This window comes from Rhineura floridana, chromosome 3, assembly GCF_030035675.1.
Source record: "Rhineura floridana isolate rRhiFlo1 chromosome 3, rRhiFlo1.hap2, whole genome shotgun sequence".
NCBI classification, from domain to species: domain Eukaryota; kingdom Metazoa; phylum Chordata; class Lepidosauria; order Squamata; family Rhineuridae; genus Rhineura; species Rhineura floridana.
Window position 1 is genome coordinate 141,262,151 of NC_084482.1, and position 20,960 is coordinate 141,283,110.

Sequence of the window (20,960 nt, forward strand, 5' to 3'; positions counted from 1 at the left end):
CCAGTCTATCGCGATGGTTACCATAGCAACGGCCTTGGCAGTCCGTTCCCAGACTGGGCAAAGACATAACTCCCCCTAGTTACAGTTTTTCAGACTTGATGGAAAACAGACTCAGTGACAGTGCGGTTCAATGGTCAACAATCCCCCCTTTTTCCCATCATGTCTGTAACTCATTACAACAATAACAACAATACATTTCTCCAATACATCTTGCAATACAGTTCCAAATTACATCTCAGTACATTACAGTACATTTCAGAACATCTCTGTACATTTAGCTAGAACTTTATTCAATCAAACTTTGGCTCATTCCAAGCCTTGTCACCAGTTTGCCAAATTTCTCCTCACACAAAGGCTTGGTCATTATGTCAGCCACCATGTTTTGTTTCTTGCTGCTCCAGTCATTGCATGACCCGTGCCACATCACAACTATGCCAGAGGTTGACTTACGACTGCTCAGTTCCCCTGCATGATCTGCATCCACAAAACATTCAAGACCTCCTGTCTTTGCTCCTGACAAATCCAGACTCTTTGTCTTCGTGCCTTTCAGATTTACGTCAAGATCTGGTTTAAATGTTTGCGCTTGTGTTTCTGGACACCAAGCTCTGAAATATGCATTCTCTTGTGCTCTAGGTGCACGTTTGCCACGTCTCTTACCCTGTGGCTTGTAAACTCGGCTGTGATGCACTCTTTCAGGCATCAGCCTGACTGCATTACATGAATACTGTGGCTGTGTGCTTTTAACAGCTGTCTTCTTACAGCTCTGACCGTCATTCTCTTTCTGCCCCATTAAACTCAAGGCATCAGCACACTTCACACCCATGGACATTCTAAACAGTCCTTGTGTCATAAAACCCTGACAGACAACTTTGCCTCTTCTCTGCACAAAACATTTTCCTCTATCAAATGTTACACAATACCCAGAATTCACCAGTTTTTGAACTGATAAAATATTATGAGCCAATTCCGGAACAAACAAACATTCAGACATTATTCCAAGTTCATTAAATCTCACCAGTCCTCGGGCTTCCACCCTTTTCTGTGATCCATCTGCAAGTTGCACAAAATCCTGCACTTCTTCTGAAGCATAAAACAAACTTCTGTCTTTAATTAATATATGGCTTGCCCCGCTGTCGACAATCCAGTTAACAGGTCCTAAATCTTGAGACTTCTGTTTACAAACAAAGTTCACACTTCCCTGCTTCAAGCCTCCGTCTCTGGAGTTTCGCTTGACTGCACAGTCTTTTCAGAGATGCCCACGAGCCCCACAGGCATAACAAGCCTTTAACAGCTGCTGCTTGTAATCCTATTTGCTTTCGGCTGCCTCCTCCAGTTCAGCACTTTTCTCCTCCTTGCTTCTGACAGCTTCCATCGGCTCGGCTCTCTGCGCCTCCTGCCTCCGCTGCCATTCCTGGGACAAATCCTGCAACGCGTCCCACATCTGTTTGGCCGACGGCTCATCTCTCACACACATCAGTTGAGAATCCGATAGAGCCAAGATTATAAACGCCTGCGCCCTCTGATCTTTGCGCTTCCAGGCCGCGGTCAATACCACCGGGGGTGGTCCATCTATAAAGTCCCATAAATCCTCTGTTATCAGCAAAGCCCGCATCCTCGGCTTCCAGCTGCCATAATTCTTTTCCGTCAATCTTTCCATTGGCAAGCCTCCCCCAGACAGGTTTACAGCCATGTTGCTCACCTCTGTCTGGTACAATCAATCAAGCTGCCCTCTGGAACTCCGTCTGCCGTTCAGACCAGCAACTTACTCCCGTGTAATGCGCTGTGGATCTGGGCCCATAACCCTGTTGACGTGTGTGCGTTGTTGTGTGAAACAGCATACATTACATTGGAGTTAAGTTGAGCAAGAAACTTCTTCAGGGCATTAGATCATGTTAAGAGTCTTTATTAAGACGTTACGGCCAAAGGCTTAAGAGTAAATACATGTAGAGTTTCTTCAGTCACCCCCCTTCTGGTACATCTCTCTCCAAAGGTGAACACAGAAGAGAACCTCTCAGTTCAGAGGCAATACACAGAAGACACAGCTTAACACAGATAGCTGCTAGAACTTTTCCCAGTCTATCGCGATGGTTACCATAGCAACGGCCTTGGCAGTCCGTTCCCAGACTGGGCAAAGACATAACTCCCCCTAGTTACAGTTTTTCAGACTTGATGGAAAACAGACTCAGTGACAGTGCGGTTCAATGGTCAACAATGGTCAATGGCTGTTTTGCTGACTGCCTTTTGTCACAACCTCATTGAGCGTTGTGCATCCCACTCCTCACCTCTCTACTGCTATCCAGATATTAAACTGTTCCTCAATACACAAGACTGTAGTTTATACTTACATAAAAGGCTCTGAAATTATTGCAGTTCTCTCCCTGCATTGAGTTAAGAGAATACAGTGTTTAAAGAATGAGAGGGAAAACCTTATTTGTGACTGCAAGGATTTTGCTGTGTGATCTTGAAAAACACATAAACGTGCATTATCCATTTTTTAATTTTATTTTTAGACATGCTATGTACATTAGGGATGGGCACACATACTGCAACTATTTATTTTTTGCTTCCTTGCTTGAGTATATTTCTATCCTTATTATGCAGATAGGCTTTAATATATGAAAGCGGATAGAGAAAAGTTTTTCTCCCATTCTCATAACACTATAACTCATGGACATCCAATGAAGCTGAAAGTTGGAAGATTCAGGACAGAAAAAAGAACGTACTTCTTCCCAGAGAGCATAGTTAAACTATGGAATTTGCTCCCACAAGAGGCAGTGATGGCCACCAACATGGATGGCTTTAAAAGAGGTTTGGACAAATTCATGGAGAATAGGACTATCATTGCCTACTAGCCATGATGACTATGCTCCACCTCCATTGTCAGAAGCTGCATGGTTCTGAATACCAGTTGCTGGAAACCGCAGGAGGGGAGAGTGCTCCTGTGGTCAGGTCCTGCTTGTGGGCTTCCCATAGGCATCTGGTTGGCCACTGTGAGAACAGGTTGCTGGACTAGATGGGGCACTTCTTATGGTATATTCTTATGATGGCAAGAACTGACTGAGGTTTATTTATTTTATTTATTGGTTGCATTTATATCCCGCCCATAGCAAATAGCTCTCAGGGCGGCAAACAGCATAGCATAAAATACATACATCGTAATAGTAAAATCACAAAACATATAAGACATAAAAATACAATTAAACAGAATATAAGAAGATAAAAGGATTAGTATACAAGATTAAAAGCTAAAAAGATCAGGTTGAACTGATTGAGGTTGTTTAAAGCACAGGTCCATGAGAGGAAGGAATTCAACAGGTGACACATTTACCAGAGGTGCCGTAAAATTGTTATTACTTCATCTATTGATTGTTTTGCCTCTTACACATTTGCTAAAAGCACATTTGTTCAAGGGGAAAATAGCAATCCTGGATAGTCAGCATCCAGGACCAGTCATTTCTGAGAGTGCTATGAGGCTCCAAACAGCTAGACTGGTGAGGACTAGAGAAAGGGCTTTTTCAATTGTGGCCCCCACCCTATGGAACTCCCTTCCAAATGATCTCTGCCAGGCCCCCTCTACAATGAGTTTCCACTGGGCCATGAAGACCTGGCTCTTCAGGCAGGCATTTGGGGTGGGCTAGATTTTAACATCATTGCTTTTAGATTTTAAGAGTGGTAAGCGGCGGTAACGCAGCCAAAGCTCTGCTCATGGCCGGAGTTCGATTCCAACGGAAGGAGGAAGTCGAATCTCCGGTAAAAGGGGTCGAGATCCACTCAGCTTTCCATCCATCCGTGGTCGGTAAAATGAGTACCCAGCATATGCTGGGGGGTAAAGAAAGACCGGGGAAGGAACTGGCAATCCCACCCCATATATACGGTCTGCCTAGTAAACGTCGCAAGACGTCACCCTAAGAATCGGAAATGACTCGCACTGTAAGTGCGGGGACACCTTTACCTTTTTATTGATGTGTCATTTTGTGCTATTTTGCTTATTTTGTACGTCGCCCAGAGTGACTGGTTAGCCAGCCAGATGGGCGACTAAGAAATCCAATAAATAAATAAATAAATAAACAAATAAATAAATAAATAATTGAGTGGAATTCCCTCCAAGACAAGTCCAGGGAGCACGGAGAGGGTCAGCCAAGGCCGATTTAATGTGGTTGGTAGCCCTGGTGCCATTCAAAAATTGGGGGGCGTTTCTTCACCAAAGGAACACATGAAATAAGACACCACAAAAGGTGATATCTTAAAGACTAACACATTTATTATGGCATAAACTTTCATAGATTACAAAAGATATTTTGAGCATGTGGAGTTTCACAACTCTCAGCAAAACACAAAGACATTTTGTCAACCTTTAAAACAAAAAGAAAACACTTTGATCGTCTGCAGTTTCACATATTAAACACACTTAACTGATCACTGTTTTTGCTCACTTCCTATCTTAGGCCAATCACCTACTGTCAGCCTAGCCCACCTCACATGGCTGTTGTGAAGATATACAAGGTTGCAAAAGGGGACTTTGTGTTTGCATCACAGGTATCAAATTTTGGTGATGCATCTTTGTACTATAAAGAGCCATGATTTACTCACCCCCTTCCCCCCTGCAAATTAGTACAGATCCAAGGCTTAATCTGGTCTGATTATTGCATGTTTTAGATGCATAAGCCCTGCTTATATTCAGCTGAGCTTAGTCCCAGGTTAGTGTCCGTGAACGATAAAACAAATTATCTTAGACCTATAGTCATGGAATAGGGGACAGTGTGTATGGAAAGCAGAGTATTTTTTTAAAGTGTCTTACTTTTACAGGTAAAATAGTAAGGAAAATCATGCAGTCAGTATTTTTCTTAATTGCTCAGTAAAAAATAAAACCTGCTACAAGTTCCAGTGTTCTGCCACAATGGCAAAACCACTCAGATAACAAGAGTTTAAAATGTTGTAGAATAATGTTTATTTTGTTAGCAATCAGGGCCAGTGCCAGGCATGACTGGGCCCTTGAGCACCAGCCTGCCCCAGGCCTGTAACACCATAGCCCAACACCCCCCATATAGGTGGCACAGAGCTAATAAACCCACCTATACACCGCACATACCTCTTGTGTCATATGAATGACGACTACCATCAACCAAGATGGTGGCAGGGGTGTCAATCCCTTAAGGAAGCCCCTGCCACCTCCTTAGGTGATGGCAGGTATGCATGCACAGTGCGCATGGCATTCATACTGATGGGAGAGTAGATGGGGCATGCGGGTGGGTTTACTGAAGCCCACACTATTGGTATTGGGGGAGGGTGCCTGGGAGCTCCCCCTCCGTGATCTGTAGCAGGGTTGGGTTGCAGGATCCAACACTGCCATGGATCATGGAATGGGAGAGCCACCCTCCTACCCTAAGGAGGCCACTCTGAGCTGCAGGGGCCCTTGGCCAGGGCCCAACCTGGATGCCCTCTGGAGCTGGCCTTGTTAGCAATAACGTAATTATGTAAACATTATTATTTTATCCCCCCTTTTATAAACAACATAGTGGGCTGCTTATATTTAACATCTGCCCCTTACTCACAAGAAAGCCAAGGCTGTAATCGTGTACCCACTTATTTAGGAGTAAGTCCCATTAAACACAAATATACTTACTTCTGAAATAGGCATGAATACCATTGTGCTCTATGTTACCTATAAAGTACAATCTTAATGAATGCCTGGACTTCACATGCCTAAGCCTTTTTGCAAAGTTTTCACATTTTGAATTTTCTATTGGGGAGGACATCCACCCACACTTATTGTGTAGCAGTATTTGCAGAAAATAACTTCTAGAGTAACTCATCTCAGATTAACCTACCCCAGGAAATACAATCCTGTCTGCATGGAAGACAAGGGGAAATGAGGTCTTTAAAATTACAGAGATTCCAAAGAGAAGAAAATGAGACAGAGGACACAAGGAAAAAAATGGAAACCACAGCTTTTTAGGACCCCAGGGATTGCTATCGCCTGATGTCCAAACAACTCAGTCACAGCTCTGAAGTTGCTTATTGTCAAAAAACACTGAAAGACAGAAGCAGTCAGCTTTGCTCTTCTTACAGAAATCACTGAGAAGCTTGTCTGCATGTTTTGCTTTCTATCTTTCCTCTTAGAAGAACTAAGACTACTTTGTTTTACAAAACTGAAAGCTTAGAGTCTGGGCACCATTACAATCCAGTCATGGAGAACTTCCAGGCAACTTTGCTTTTGCTTTTCCCAAGCAGTCTGATCTCAACAGCAAAAACAGAGCAAAGAAAGCCTGCTGAATGCCCAAGTCCAGGTGCAGACAGATGTTGTTGGGGCTTTCTCACCACTATTTGTGGTTGCTGTCAAGCTCCTCCTCAGCATCCGCTGGAAGATACAGAGGGCTTGGGGGAGAGACGGCAGGGTTTTCTTTCATTTGCCTGGGTTATGAAGGTAAGAAATATCTGGAGTGTCACCCGCTACTCAGAACAGGCTGCTGCTGTTTCCTAGCTTCTCAGAAACTATCGTGTAATTTAGGTCTCCAGGGTAGGGATCCACGTAGTGTCAAGGGTCCAGCTCAGTCACTGGGGTACTCGCTCTAGTGACCTGCTGAGTGGATTGGTGGTACCTGCTCAGTTTGTAATCTTAGCTGAGAGGTAGCAGGAATGTAAAAAGGTGATTTTTCTTGGAGCCTTGTGTTCTGGTGCCACTCCATGGCCTTCTCCATTAGGTGTGTATTCTGTCTTCCCTATTAAGAACTTGCAAGGGAGTGAGGAGACTTTTGCAATTAGTGAGATGTTGGATTCTAGTACCATACTTGTGGATAGGGATGGAGGATCTGTCAGTTTTGATCCCCTCTGTTTCTCATTTTAAATTCAGTTCTCCACATTTCTGCAACAATTTACATTTTTTAAAAAAATCCTCATAAAAAGTCTCCAGCATTTTAGTGCTAATAAACACATTTTGTATGCAGCTTTGACTGCAATTTGAGCAAGCAATTTCTCCTAATATAATGCATTTTGTGATATAATGCAAATATGTGTTATTTCACTATTTTCACGAACATATTCCTTCTCATGTACATTTCCTCCTAATCTATGCTTTTTTATGAACTTTTTTTGATTGGATAAATGCATTGCAAAATCTGGATAAATCCAAATTTTGAAGGATGGCCATGTTTCGGTTCTCATATTGTTTCAGAAAGTATGAATTTGATAGATTTGGCTTGAAATGTGAACTGAATAGAATTTCTCCCCCATTTTAGCTTCTGGTCTCAAGGACATAGTCAGGCATCTTCTTCTTTTTTGTGTGTAGCCTTCACATAATGCTCCCACACATTGGACCTCTGGCTGGCTGTAGGTCGTTGAGATTGCTGAGGCAGGTGCTGAGATCACATCAATACCAGACATTTAACACACTTTTAGTGCATATGGCTTCCCCTCAAAGAATCCTGTAGTTTACACCCCTGACAGAGCTACAATTTCCAGTACCCTTAACAAATTGCAGTTCCCAGGATTCTTTGGGGGAAGCCATGCGATTTAAATGTATGGTGTGGATGTGACCTTGTTGACTCACATTTGTAGAGACACCTTCTGGCTCAGAATAATTGTCTAAAGCATTTAGAGCCTGGGCTATAACACTCAGTATCAAACACATTGCACAGTGTGTCTGTTTGTGTGTGTATGTGTATATCCCACATCAGCTGATACTCCCAAATACACTGGGAGCTTTCTTGGGCTGATAAAAAGTATTATAGGAGGTTTGGTATAGCTGTATGAATTATGTCTGGGATTTAAAGGAGAAGCATACATGGGAAACAATTATGTATGCAGCCAGTCCAATGCTATATGCTATGCTATGAGCCTTATGTGATCACTGGGGAACAGTCCTGCCCTCAAAGTCAAGCAGCTTTCTTGCCCCAGACATCTATGCATTAGGTATGTACACTGATGAGGAAAAGCTAAGCATTTAGATCTCTACACATAGAGGTTTCCCTGGCAGCTGGAATACCGATCATCAGAAAATTCTATAGTCTATTCTGACATCTTTGTCACCTCCTCCTGTTTTAGCCTTCTGCTGCTGACTTAGGCTGCAGTCCTATGCATGCTGACCTGGTAAGTTCCTGAGGAACAGTAAGCATTATCTGCAGGAAACATAGTAAGATATAGAATTCCAAAGCTCATCAAGAGACAGAATTTCCATTTCAGTTCATAACTGTTACCATAGATACTGAAAACGCTTAAGCACAGGTCTCCTTGACTTTAAAAAGCAATACACGTTTGCAAAAATGTCTACTTCACTAGACTAGAACATAACATAATTAGATTAAAATTGGTCATATTCTCTGCCATAAAATGGTTCCATGCAACTTGGATGGATTTTGAGACAGAGGCCTAAATTAACCCCACAAAAGAATATTAAAATATAAGGATATTAATAAAATTGCTAAAATCCAATAGTAAATGAACTCTTCTATCTAGATCAATGCTTGATCAACAAACTTACAACTGATTGATAAATTATGTCTAAGACTAAACATATTTCAATCCTGTGGGTCTTCTTCAGTGGTCAAAATATTTTTACCATACAACTTGTCACAAAAAAATTAGCCACTTGGCTAGTCTGTCTGAATGGTGAGGTGAGCTAACCACTCATAACCATGAAATTGCTATGCACAAATGGTCATCGTAATAGTGTGTGAACTAATATATATTATATTTAATAATAATATAGTCACATGCACTATATTATTATTTATGAATTAAATTTATATCCTACCCTTCCTTCCAGAAGGAGCCCAGGATGTCAAAGTTTTGATTTCAGATGTTAGCCACCCATCACCAGGATTGGGGTCAACAACAACAAAAAAGCAGGCAACCCTAATCTTTAGCAATAATTATTATGTACTTGTTGCAGATGTTTATTGAGAATTCTCATGTGTGAACCTGCCACTCACATATCAATTTAAAAGCCTTCTAGAGTGGGATATTTTGTTAGAGATAAACTGGGCACTTGCCCTAAAATGTCTGAATGGTGTGTGCATAAACCACAAAATGTAGATTCAGACCAGGCTAAAGCCAAGGTTTCATTTATTAAGAGAAGACAGAAGAATAGAGATAAGCAAAATTATTGGGTGCATGGCAGCATTAATTATTAATATTCTACTCATAGCTCTAAACTAAGGAGATAAAAGGTCCCTACTGCTATAGGAAGTATCAGGTAGCAAAGATTACCTATCCCAGGCCCAAGAGTGTGGGCAGTGAATATAGCTGTAGAGATATGAACGAAAGCATGAAGGAATCTCTTTGCCTCAAGGTCTGCAGCACCAAGACATGGACTTCCTTCTGGACTTGTAGCCTGAAGTCCTATGCTGTGTTTCTTGAGAGGGTAGATACACATTGGAGCTCAGATCACCATCTTATGTCTCTCAAACCCTGCTCTTAAATACACTTTTTCTCCCAAAATTAATGTGAAAAGGCAGTTTTTGGAGTATGAGGTGATTCTGTCCGGGGAGAATATATTTGCTGACATTTTTTTGGGGGGGGGGAACTACCTCTGACATTATCTTAAACAATGGAATTTTTCAGCTAGGCGGAAGGGAAATCTGCCAAGAAGGCAAGATAAAGATCGATTCAGGGTCTGCATTTGCCTTGGGGAGTGCCAAATTTATTAATTTGAGGCTTGTTGCAAATCATGCCTGTGTCCTGTCTTTACAATAATTGATAAGGCTTAAAAGGTCAAGAAAAGATGGGAGGAGAGTAGTCCAGGGGGCCTTTCAGGTTGTCAGATCTCTGGCTCCAAATGGACCAGATGCTGCTCTACCATAGGCACATGCCCTTTGAACGTAATATTAAGAATGAAAAATGTAAATGTACTGCCTTCGAGTCAATTCCGACTTATAGCGACCCTCTGAATAGGGTTTTCATGAGACTGAGAGGCAGTGACTGGCCCAAGGTCACCCAGTGAGCTTCATGGCTATGTTGGGATTCGAACCCTGGTCTCCCAGGTTGTAGTCCAACACCTTAACCAGTACGCCACACTGAAAGAGGGCTTCAAATCCAAAAGAATAAAATCAGAAAAAATTGTGCATGGAAATTAAAAAAACAACTATCTAATACATATTCAATAACAGCAACTTGTTAATTATATACAGTAAAATAAAAAAACATTAAGTCCCAATTAGCAAAGAGAATTAAGTAACAACAGTAAAAAGACAGGCACTAGAAATAAGCTACTGTTCTGAAGCATTGACATAAAAGGCCATCATAAACATAAATGTTCATTAAAAGATAATGTCAAAAGAACAGAATATAGCCAGGGGTAATTGCTCCTTATTGCTAAATAAATGCCAAGGTGAAGTCCAGGCATCTATCAAAAACTAAACATTAACACAAAAGAAAAGGGTTTTATATTGGAAACCATTTGTCTGCGGCTGTCATGCCATGGTAAGATTTCTACTCTCCAAAGAAAATGATAAAGCTTTGCAATCATTGGTATGATGCATATCATCACTAACAGTTGTTTATGGTATACTCTTATTGATTAGCTGGGCTCATAGAAGAGAAGTGCAATGATTGATTTCCTGCATTGAGCTGGATGTTGGACTTGATGACCCTATAGGCCCTTTTCAACTCTACCATTCTATGAGTCTAAGTATCATGTTTACCACATTTGGGATAGGGATAAACAAATATATTTAAATTTTCAATGCTGCTGACACGTAATGTTAATTTTAGTATTCTAATTTATGAAAAAAGTTAGCAATAGCATAATAGGTTGTTTTTTAAACCAAAACCAACCACACAGTATCTAAACTTTAGCTTTAAAGTCCACTATACCTTTAAAAATAATATTAAATGAATACAATCTAATTTCCGGGTATAAAATAAACATCAAAAATCTGAATGGATAGGAGTAAATATAGAAGAAGAGAAAAGGAAGGCAATTTCCCAACTGGAAATACCATGATTATCTAAACCTGTTAAATATTTAGGTATTTGGATTACAATTCATTTATCGCAAATAGTTAAAATCAATTTTGATAAAGTATCTCAAGATACAGATTTGGAAATTAGATCATGGCCCGCTTTAATGGTTTCCTGGATAAGATGAATAGCAATAGCAAAACTGAATATACTACCTAAATTGCTATACCTGTTCATTAATATACCTTTACAAATTTTGACTGACATTTTCAAAGCATGGAGTAAAAAAAAAGATTTTAAGTGATATAAAAAACCCTCCAAGAATAGCTGCTTCTGTTTTACACAGACCAATCAAACTGTCTCTCTGTGTGTGAATGGCACTGCCTAACATGGTTTACTATTATCATGCATCAGAATTGGTAGCTATTAACAAATGGATGAATTTAGACTATGTCAGGGAAACTGAAAATCTAATGCAAAGAAGACATGCCAGGGAAATACGGTGAGCACAAAGAACATCATTGGAACAAATTGGCAGAAAAAGTGCCATCAGTTTGCACCATATTAACATGTTGGAATAAATATAAAAACACACTCTTTCCAGGGTATTACCATTAACATTTTTATTTTACAACAAATTTATATTTCATACGGATGGTATCCTGGGTAACGTGACTATATGGAACCAATCAAACTTGTACATGACAATAGCAGATACAGGAATTAAATCTTACGCTGAAAGTGTAAATTAGTTGAATTTCCATCCACATTGTTTTCAATGTTTCCCAGTTAGAGAAGCTGCTTTAAGTTTATTGAGAATTATGGCTCATTAAGAAGGAAAACTAAATTTGAAATCTTATACTTACAGATGTAAGCAAACATCTTATAGGAAGAATTTATGACTGATTATGGAGACAAAAAAGGAAAAAATATGAGGAAAACATTTGTAGCAAAATGGGCCAAGGATTTACAGTATAGACTGGAAATAGACAAATGGAAATGGATATGGCACAATGTTCCTCATAGATTAATTTTTGTAGTTCTAAAGGAAAATCATTTCAAAATTCAATATCAATGGTGTATTACACCATATAGACTATCCAAAATATATCAGACTGTATTAGATAAATGCTGTAGATGCTCCAGTACTAAAGCAGACTGTCTGCATATATTTTGGAACTGTCCTAAACTACAGACATATTAGTATAATATCCTAAAATACATATACGAAATAACAGGCTATAGATTACCACGGAATCCATATGTAATCCTGTTATATTGTATCAAAGATACAGTATTAGACAGATCTAGAAATGGTTACTACTATGTTTATTTCTGCAAAAATAGAAAATGCAAAAAACTGGAAGCGATCTAACCCACCTGCAGTATTGAGTTGGTTCAACATAATATGGGATTCAGTCAACCTAACAAAACTTACTTATTATTTAAAGGAAAAAATGGACAAATGAACAAATTTATACAAAACTGATCAATATTCATACTGGTATAGAATTGAAGTTATCAGGAGAGTAAGTATTTGCATACATTACTTCATTAATTTGATAAACATTTGGCATATGTTAATCTTTTCTCTTCTTTTTTATTGCTTGCAACTCGTATAATTTGTGATGTAATTTTCCCCATTCTTTTTCCTTTTATATATTTTGATGAATATACATATGTTTTTTCTTTGTAATAGATAATAAAATGATTATATATATTAAAAAGTCCAATATACTTTAGAAGCCGCTTCCATGGTTGGTGTTTTATGAAACTGAAATTGTAAATGTTGTAAGCCACCCTTACTGGTGCTTTTTTGCACCAGAAGAGCAGGATATAAATTTTTAATAATTAAATAAAAATGAACTGTCAGCTGCTCAGTCATGCCTGGTACATTTGTTCTGATGTGGAGAACAGGATAGCTGGTAATAAAACTTCAGTTTTCTGCCCATCTCTTGGATCACGTTTGCTAAGACACCCACAAAGAGTCTGTTTTACCTGCTGATTAAGTCTTGAGAATCCCAGAAGAAAAACATGATTAAAACTGAATTGTGTTCATTACCCAAACACACCCACCCCACCATCACGTCTATTTGAAACTGTTGTAAAAATCCTACTATCAAGATTTATATTTCATATAAAAGCACCCAGAGCTTGAAAGATTACTTTTAAAAAGTAATAAATTACAGTTACAATTACATGGCCCCCAAAAGTAGTAATTACCGTTACAATTGCAATTGCTCTGAAAGTAACTGATTACTTTACTTTTCCTCAAACGTAATCACTTCAATTACATTTCAGTTACTTTTTTAAGAAAAATGGCTACAAGGTGCTAGCCTTGGCTGCTGCACATCTAAGTAGTCTAAAACAACATTAAAAATAAACACACACATAAAGGTAGCAGAATAATTCTTTTTATCCATAAGATAGTAATGGTGGTCTCTCTGCTGGTAAGGGAGACAGAGGCCACTACTCAGATCTTTGCACATCAAACCAAGTGCAACCCACCCACCCCCAGCCAGCAAGCATAATCTCTCGCACTTAACCACCTCCCGGACTCTGCCCTGCCACCAACTAAAGGACACGCACCCAAGCAAACATTTTCCCCTGAGATGCAAAAAAGTTAAAATACTGCAAATGCAGCACAGTAGCCAGAGAGGGTGGTGGAGGCCACTTGGTGTGCCAAGTGCAAACACAGTATTCTCTCTCTCTCTCTCTCTCTCTCTCTCTCACACACACACACACACACACACACACACTCACACACACACAGAGGTTGTCATCTTTCACCTCCACAGTTCTTTATCTCCATTCTGCGGCTGCCTCCTTCTCCTCCTTTATCCATGTTCTTGCCCTCTGGCTCCTTTTTCCCTCCACTCCATTCTTCTCCACCACCATCCATTTTTTTAAACAGTTTTCTCCACTCCACCCCATCTGACTCTCCACCTCCTCTCTCGTCGCCTCCTAAACACCCACAGAGCACAAGGGAAGAGCGATGCTGCACAGAAGCCCAGTTTCATCCACAAATCAGAGGAGCAGAAGACTTCCCCTGCTTCCCCCCCACACATAATGCCCAAAAGTAATGCTGGAAACATTACAATTACTCCACAAAAGTAATAAAATTACTCTCTAGTTCTATTACAATCAAAATGTAAAGGAATTACCCACTCGTTCCTCAAAAAAGTAATGAATTACAAGTAATTACTTCCAAGCGTTGGGTCCCCAGAAGCTGTTGGACTACAACTCCCATAATCTCTTGACCAGTGGCTAAGATGGCTGGAGTTGATGTAGTCCAAGAACATCTGGGGACCCAAGGATGAAAAACAAGTGGCTTAGGTGTTACAGAATGCTTTATAAATATTCCATTGTTCAGAAGTATAAAAAACAGTAAACCCCCAAGGCTAAATCTGACCATCAAATCTGCACATTCAGAATTCTAGCTGACTTGGTGCCAGGTGTAGAACTTCTTAGGTCTGACTGTGATAGATCTTAATAGAAAGAGAACTAATTCCAGTTATCTTCTTCTCTGCAAAATGGCATCAGCCACATCAAAGCTAATAATTTTAACCATCTATATGGAACAGAGATTGATGCACATGTTGCTGCGCATTATTCCTAAGAAAATAACTTCAGTGCAATAATCCACTATTGATATAGATGAACCTACATTCCTGCATTGAGCAGGGGGTTGGACTGAATGGCCTCATTGGCCCTTCCAACTATTCTATGATTCTATGAAAGCATATTGAAGTTATTTGGAAGAGTAAGAGAGTTTTAAGTGGACTGCTTGTAGAATTATAAACCAATCTACTGATGAAGTAAGGCAATATACTCATGATGTTGTCCTCACTTGCTTCTTTATTTTCTTAGGTACAGTGTCAGAAATAGGGCAGTGATCATTGCATCAGGTAGTACATATGGGGAATAAAGGTGTTTTTTTTAAGTATTATATATTATCTAGATTTAGTTTTCCAATTCTCTGATCCCATGGCCACCATAGACTTGCCAAAACCTAGTTACTGAAAACCTGAAGCTTAAGTGAAAGGGAAAGGCAGTGGTTTCCACATGAATATACTGCAATCTCAGTTACTTAACTGCAATCCTATGTGTAATGGCCTAGAGTCAATTCTACTGAAATAAATAGGACATACTTCCAAAAGGCCATTGTTAGGAATAGGCTGCAAGCAGCAGATGTGAAAATGCTTTTAAATTTTGCTAGCCTGAGTTGAAACCTTAGCTTTCGAAAGAGAAAAATATCATGATTTAGAAAGCCCTGAATTACTGCATTGAAGTTAAGGATTTCCTGGCTATATAGCACATTGCACATAACTAAAGTAAAATAATTTCTGAGATGATTTCTTGATCTTTCCAAATCTACAGTTACTTGGAGAAAGACTCTGTGAAAAGATTGGCAGTTTGCACAACATGGTTTTGTTTTCCCTGGGCTTACAGAATATTTTGCTCTTCATGAATTTAGGAGACAAAATGCTATCTTTAAGTTAAGATACATGCTTGTACATTTTGCAGTATTAAAAAGCTGTAACTATGTAGAGGATTATGCTTAAATTGCCAATATAGCATTCTTTTCTTCTTTGCTAAAAATGCTGTGTAACGGTATCGAAGCCTTTAAAGTACTACCACATCCCATTTAGCTGAAAGATTTAAAAAATTCGATAGGATATGAACTACTTCAGAATGATAGATGTTCCATATCTTCATGCAGAGGCAAGAGCTAATGTTGCAGTAACCTAGTGCAAGAGTGCTTAATATAACAGTCTTAGCTAACTATGAAGGTGAACTATGGTGGGATTCAGTCACAATTTCAAGTTGCACAATTAAAGCTGATTTGGAGCTCTTGTACTACTCACTTCCTCAAAAGTGAGGTGCGCCCGGCGCCAACACTGTTATCTTTTCGGTGCCAGGTCAAGACTTTCCTCTTCTCCCAGGCATTTTAGCATGTGTTTTTAAATTGTTTTTATATTGTTTTAAATTTTAAAATTGTGTTTTAAATTGTATATTTGTTTTAATGTTTTTGATTGCTGTAAACCGCCCAGAGAGCTTCGGCTATGGGGGGGGGTATACAAGTGCAATAAATAAATAAATAAAAGCTAGGACTTTTTGGAATAAGGAAAGTGAAGGGAAAATGCAGTGAGATAACACTTACTTTGATGCAATGTTGTCTAGTCTTCCCACAAACAAATCAGAATGGATTCTCATTAAATAGCTGGCATCGACCTCATTCACACCAAACATTTATTCCATTTTAAACAGTCATGACTTCCCCCAAAGAATCCTGGGAAGAGTAGTTTATGAAGGGTGCTGAGAGTTGTTAAAGAAAAGGTTTCCCCACACTTATAGTGCGAGTCGTTTCCGACTCTTAGGGTGACGTCTTGCAACGTTTACAAGGCAGACCGTATATATGGGGTGGGTTTGCCAGTTCCTTCCCCGGCCTTTCTTTACCCCCCCCCACGTATGCCGGGTACTCATTTTACCAACCACGGATGGATGGAAGGCTATTCCCCTATTCCCCTCATAGAGCTACAGTTTCCAGAGGTCTCTGGGAAGAGCTACTCTGTAATTGTAGCTCTGTGAAGGGAATAGGGGTCTCCTACCAGCTCTCAGCACCCTTCCTACATTACACTTCCCAGGATTCTTTGAAGGAAACCACAACTGTTTAAAGTAGAATAACGGTGGAATAAATATTTGATGTGAATGTGGCCATAAATTTAATATCTCTGCAAACAATCAGGATGAATGTCTAATAAACAGATTGTCTGGGAGTGCCCTGTGTTGCTAACTTAACAAATTCACATTTTAACTGTCCACCTACATACTCTGTGGTTATATCTGAGTGAGTGTGTGTGTGTGTGTGTGTGTGTGTGTGTGTGTGTGTGTGAGAGAGAGAGAGAGAGAGAGAGAGAGAGAGTTTTGAATTAAGCATGAAACTGAGAAATTTGTGGACAGTAGAGAGAATCCAATGCTCCACAAGTAGTGTAATGGGAGTTCACCTTGTTCTCCTCTCCCCTACAGCTATCCACACCCCAAAATCTGATCCAGAGGGTCCCCCAATCATCTAGAGCAGATTTTGAGGATATAGTGAGGTTGTATGGGGGGGAGGCAAGAAGAAAATGTGAAGTCTCATTGTGCAAGTGGAAGTCTATTCTGCTGACACAAGGACAGTATTGGATACAATCCTCCATGTGCTGAACATTTGGCCAATGTGAAGATTGCCTTGCACAGATGTATTATGGCATTACCCTTGCTTAGCGTGTTAAAACTCCTTTTTTCTAAGTTGGGCAATCTGATTATATTGCTGGAAGTACCTAGTGTGCTGTAAGTGTGCAAATGTTTGAGTGCTGTAACTACTGAAGGCTATACGCAGCAAGGAAAGTCCTCTGTACTCCATCTGATTGCCTGCTTGATTACACTCAAGCACTGGGTAGTGGAGGCTGCCCTCCATTGCCCCTTGCATTCCATGATTCCATTGGGGCATATGGGGAGGGTTGCCAAAAGCTGTGGTCACCTTTTGTATTGACTGTCCCCTCCAAAGCCATTAACAGCAGCCTGGCACACAGAAAGTAAGAGGTGAAACTTTAATGGCATGGAGATAAAGTGATGTGGAAAGCTTCAACTGCTTGATATATGTTAGCAGGTAAAACAGCAGAACCAGTTTATTTTTTAAAAGTACAGTGAATTAAAGGGAAAAGATACACAGAGGAAATGAAGACGTTAAATAAAAGTTAGGTGCTTTGTACTTTATTTTAGTTCTGAGAGCTGATGTGCTCCTTTTCCCCGTTTTAATAGCTGCACAGCACTATGGAGTTGTAGACTTGCTCATGTTTTAAAGTGATTTGATTTTACAGCTGTTTTGTTTAAATTGCATTTTATGTAACTGTGATTTCTAACACTGGCATTGTTTTAGCTTGTATACAACCCAGAAAATGATTGCTATAGGGCAGCTTATAAACAGTAGCAGTTATCATCATCATAATAAGTAAATAACAGTAATAGTAATAATAGTAGGCAAGCCGCACAGCAATCTCATGTAGAAGTAGGAAAGAGTCCATTGCAAAGCAATCACCCCTTCTTAGGCCCTTCTAGGCTTGTGTCAGCTAGGACAGAAGGCAGAGGCAGTTTCTTTCCCTTTTGCTTAAAAAACAACACAACCTCTTTCGTTGGTTTCAGTGGGAGGAAAAATAATGACACCAATTCCACAGCTGGCATAATTTTTCTCCTTTCTTGGCTTGAGTGGGTGGGAGTCAGACAGCATTGAGAAAATGCAAGAGTTTGGGATCCTGCAACTCCAACACCTCCCCCAGTACACCCCAACACCCCCAGTATCCCCGACACCCTTTTTTCTTCTGATAGTCTCTGACCAAATACATCTTGCAAGTGGCTGAACACACTCAACCTTCAAAACATATTTGACCAGAAAACAAAATGGGAGTATATACCTTTGGGCCATGATAGCTCTAGCTCATCGTACTGCTTTCAACTCCCTGAAACTATGTTCTGCATCTAGTCTAACTTGCAGGTACACTACCTGTTGATCAGAAACAGGAAGTGCTATTTTGTTGCCCAAGCTTTTGCAAATTAAATATCAATAGGTTGACAATGCTAAATGTTCCAATTAATCCTAAATGTTCATGTATTATCACACCTCCCCACATAATTATTGTTCTTTGAATTTTGGCATTTTCTGCTCTAGTGATTTAGTGAATTATACACTCGTACTTGGCTGTGGATTTTTCAGTGAAGGACAATAAAGAACTGAGGTAAATAATTAATGTTATGAAGCTAGAATCCTATAGCTATTTATATTTGGTATTCAAATGCCTTTTGATATATTTTTCTTTCCTTAACCACATATCTTCTCTCTCTTTAACATTTTCTGCTATTACTTTTTGAACACAAAAGAGCATTTATAACATTTAAAAACCATTTTTAATATTTATGTTTATATACGCAGTATATTTTTGGTATGCGTAGTAAGTATTATAATTGTCTGCAATATGAAATTATGTGTAAAGGAAAGTAAAAGCCTGGTTGTGTGTTAGAAAAGTCTTATATACTGGCATTTGCAGTATTGGATGGTCAATCTTATCTGCTTATTTCTGATGGTCACTTGTGTGTTTTTTTAATTAAGAAGAAAAAACTAATTGCAAATGATTTCATTGTAAGAGATTATTTATATGAGCAGCTGAAGGGCTTTTACTGAGCCATAAGATTCCATGGTTCAATATCTGCGGGGAGGGGGAACAACAATTCTTGAAACATTTACAGCCACAGAGTAACTCAGAACTATGACACAACCCATCAATTAGGGATGGAGCCACGATGATGTTCATATGACACACATAGATAAGAGATTGCCAATGATGTTGCAATGATTTGGCCATTCCATCTTGCCCCCATCATCAGAATACCTGCACACAGCAGCTCTACTCCCAACAATGGCACAATCCATAGAGCTGGGAAGCTGGAGACAGGAGTTGGAGGACCAGCCAGATAAAAAGTTACCAAATAGCCCCTACTCACCATTTGGTGCTTTGTTTTTAACTCTAGGTAAGTATAACTGAGACTGGCCAACACCTTTAAGTGGCTTCTTAAGTACTCAGCCACAGCAGAAAGCATCACGTACACATGTATCCCATATCCCATATATGAGGCTTGGGGGGTGGGGGGGTGGGGAAGAGACAAAACACCAATAGGAATGTGGAGAGATGCTGCAGACCTCCTGGTCCAGGGAACATCTTAGATTCACCAGGGTCAACCTAACAGTAGGAAAGGTGGAAGAGACACCCAGGCACACCTGACCCAATTGAATCCCATCCGCAGAATAGTGACAGCTTCCTATCTACTGCTTCCTGGCAAGAGACAGACATGTAGCAAAGTCACTGTCTTTGTAGAAGAGCTTCTGGAATGGAAGATGTTCTGAAAGGGAAAGATACACATACAGGCTTGGCAACTGATCACTCTACTAGGGGTCCTGTACTTTGGAAAATGGCAGGATAGTAGGTACAGTGATTCTTATGGAATCAACTCCAAGTTGGAAACAAGTGTCTGGCTTGCAAGGGTTAAGTAGCTGCCCAGAAGTAAGTAGGTTGTAAGGTCACAGCTGGAAGCATCCTGGATCCTGCTGAATTATAATGCTGCCCATATTATGTATCTCAGCCATAGGATTGTTTCCTTGTACCTCAAGATGCTACTTGACTTGATAAAATATGTTGCATTTTGAACAAACCTCAAATATTTTTTCTTATTGCATCTTTTTCTCCCTATCAGATACACAGAACGAGAGAGAGAGTTCCTTCTTCCAGCGAATTTAAGTGAAAAAAACAGCAAATGGACAGACCTAGGTGACAAGAAATTTATTTACTAGGTTCAGGATTCTAATATCAACAAGTAATTGTTACAGTCAGAGACTAGTGACATAGTGTTAGGATTATAGTGAGAAGGGGGGATACTGAATATAGGTTTAAAAATAGAACTCTGAGACATGATGTTTTTCTGTAAAGAAAAAACCTAAAACCATTCAGCAATTCTTACGCAATTTTAGAAAGACATTTGTTTAGGAATTACTTTATGCCTGCACCTTGAAAAGAGAGGTTTTAAACTTCAAGATGCACAAGTAACAACAGAATACAAAACAACAGAAAGACTAAAGTGAATGCCCAGGATGAGACAGGCCTTAATTACAATCTTGCATGCCATCTGTACTTGAAAGCTTGAAAAACCAGCTGATAGATCTCCATATTAAAGCTGCATACAGAAGATTAGCTGACTACTTTTAATTGGACAGGTTTATTTTTGTTGCAATACAATGTTATATGGGCAAATTAAATCCGTTGATGCATTAATCCGTTGATGGATTAATGCAGAAGACAATTCCTTTGAGATTTACAACTGAATGCTTTCCACCTGACTTTGGAAATGGAGAAAGTGTTATTGGAAAGACATATTGATCTGAAATCTGTAATTCAGGAGCTATTCTGTATATGCCATCGCTGCAGTTTAAGCATCCTTTCAGAAGTATTGGCTCTTTATCCTTAAATGCTTTTTTT

The 20,960-nt window shown here is 39.7% G+C and overlaps 1 long non-coding RNA gene across 1 annotated transcript in view; it reads left to right on the plus strand.

Annotated features, from left to right (window-relative positions):
* LOC133382314 (uncharacterized) overlaps positions 1-20,699 on the plus strand; it is a 28,680-nt gene extending 7,981 nt beyond the window's left edge. The window contains exons 2-3 of the long non-coding RNA XR_009761901.1: positions 18,605-18,671; positions 20,182-20,699. This is a non-coding gene — a long non-coding RNA (uncharacterized LOC133382314). The remainder of the gene's footprint in view (positions 1-18,604; positions 18,672-20,181) is intronic.
* The last annotated feature ends 261 nt before the right edge of the window (positions 20,700-20,960 follow it).